Source organism: Onychomys torridus, chromosome 4 (genome assembly GCF_903995425.1).
Source record: "Onychomys torridus chromosome 4, mOncTor1.1, whole genome shotgun sequence".
Classification (NCBI taxonomy): Eukaryota; Metazoa; Chordata; class Mammalia; order Rodentia; family Cricetidae; genus Onychomys; species Onychomys torridus.
The window spans coordinates 64645618-64648220 of record NC_050446.1 but is presented as its reverse complement, the minus strand read 5'-3'; the positions used below and the strand labels follow the sequence as shown (position 1 = coordinate 64648220).

At 34.8% G+C, this 2603-nt stretch overlaps 1 pseudogene; it reads right to left on the bottom strand.

Moving 5' to 3' along the window:
* Window positions 1–550: 550 nt before the first annotated feature.
* On the bottom strand, window positions 551–1027 carry LOC118581216 (annotated as a pseudogene).
* Between the last annotated feature and the right edge of the window lie 1576 nt (window positions 1028–2603).

Sequence of the window (2603 nt, the reverse complement as noted above, 5' to 3'; positions counted from 1 at the left end):
GGTATTAAAGCTCAAGCCTGGTGTACTGACTTATGTCATCAGGTCAACCATCCAGAGTGTGGAATATTGAAATTCATGCAAGTATCAGGCTAGCATGGTCCATAGTATGAGAAAATTCTCACAAACCAAGAGAGCTACAGATTCTTGAGAACAAAGTATTGCAACAGGAGGAAAGAGTAAGACATTCTCACTAAATTCAGGAATAAGATAACAACAGTGTCTACTCTCTGTATGTTCAACATAGTAAGGTAACTTAAGTAAATACTGTGATGGTCAGCATGGAAAGTTGATTGGACAAGATTTAGAACCATCAAGTTGCTAAGCCTTCAGATACACATGTGAGGAAATCTTGGCATTCCTGTGAGGATTTAGGTTAATCTTGATTTGTTGACATGGCAGTCATCTGAAAAGTGGGCAGCACTGTTGAAAATATATTTCATTCATTTTAAGATAATTTCACACATGTACATAATGTATTTTAACCATATCCTTTTCTTGGGAATGGCTCTGGTGAGTGAGTTGCTCAATGGTGGTGGGCAGGACCATCTATCTAGTGAGTCTTCTCCAGGAAGGCCTTGCAGCACTTGAGGTATTACTGGTATACCACTTCAAAGTCAGAATCATTGTCAAAATAGGGCTCTTCAATAATGAGTTGTTTCTGTGAATCAAAGCTCCCAAGTAATTCAATTTTAGCTTTGCAGTTTTTCACTTGATTACTTCTTCTATTCAGATCTCTTCAATTGCTTTCATCCATACATAGTATATAGTTGAATGTGGCAAAGTCTTCTTTTGTAATCTGTCTTGCCTTATGGGCTGTGCTAATACCATGATTTCTTAGGCAGCTGACAGCTCTTGGGTCTGGGTGCCGGCCCACATTCCAGTTGGAAACAGCGCTGCTGTCAATGACCCAATTATCTGAAACATTTTCATCAGTTACCAATTTTTTGAAAACTACTTCTGCAATGGGTGACTGGTATATGTTACCAAGACACGTGAACAACCATGATTTGGGCCCAGCTTCTGCCATTTTTTGGTACAGACGCTTGAAAAACTTATTTTTAATATGTAATTTCTCCTATTGAATCTACTATTTCATTATTACTTTTATGTGATTTTCATAAAAGATTTTATAATCAAAATCCAAGGCTTATAGAATTTTAGAGTCATAAAGTAACCTGATCTATGCCACAGGAAATGTCATGGATCTGGATCTGAATACAAATCTTAAGAATCTAGAGTGTTTTCTTTTTTATTTCTTTTTTTTAATGTCTTATGTAGGGCTGAATTTGAGGGTCAATACTGCTTAAATTTGGTTTTATCATGAAATGTCTTTTTTCTCCATCTATTGTGAATGGAAGGTTTGCTGGGTAGAGTCATCTGGGCTGGCATCTATGGTATCTTAGAGTTTGTAGAACATCTTTCCAGGCCCTTCTGGCTTTTAGAGTCTCCACTGAGAAGTCAGGTGTTATTCTAATAGGTCTGCCTTTATATGTTACTTGGTGTTTATTCCTTGCAGCTTTTAATATTCTTTCTTTGTTGTGTACATTTAGTGTTTGCTAAATATCATCATTGTAAGAATTGCTGAGTTTCATTTAGATATTTTTATGCATATGTAGCATGCCCTAGGCATTGCTTATTAATTGCATTTCTCTATCCTTAATGCCTTTTCACTGAATGATAATAGGTAAATTAACTTATTTGTCAATTTTTATCACTGTCTGAGCCAACCACTAATAGGACTTCCTTTTATCATGCCATTCCTTGAATTTAGCTCATGAGTATATACAGAGTCCATATTACAGATGATAAAGCTAGACTATTTTTGTAGTATTTATGGAAGGGCTGTCTATGAATAAAGCAGCTGCATCTTCAAGTTAATAAATTTCCCTTATTATGGTAAGAAAACATTACCATAATGGACATTTTAACATTTTCAGTTTGACTCTCTGATAACACTTGGAGATGAGCATGTTTTAGAGTAAATTCATGTAAATTTTAAATCGTGTTTTATAGAATATTACTTTCTTAAACAAATTAACATTGTATAATTAATTAATTAATCAATTCCCAGCAACCACATGGTGGCTCACAACTACCTATAGTGGGATCTGATGCCCTGTTCTGGAAAAAATTTGCATATGCAGGTAGCATACTCATACATAAAATTAATTAATTAATTAATCCTGGAGAGTCTAAATTATATTTAACAAGTTAATTATCTTCAGCTATGTGTTTTCATCAATTTTCATATGTAAATTCCTTGTCCATTACCCTCTGAATCAGCATTTACTTTGATTTACAAATATGCTTCATCCACATAAACAAAATAAAAAGATGCTTTCATGTTTATAGAGAGGAGACTAATATAACAACGGTACAATAACTTTCTCCCTAAGAAAAAACCTACACACTCTATTGATTCTGTGAAATTGAAGATAATTTTGCATGAGAATGAAAAAGTTTGTTGATTGAAATATGGAGTCCAGAGAGATGGCTCAGAAGTTAAGAGCACTGGCTCCTCTTCCAGTGATTCTGAGTTCAATTCCCATCAACCACATAGTGGCTTACCTATAGTGGGATCTGTTACCCTCTTCTGGCACAAA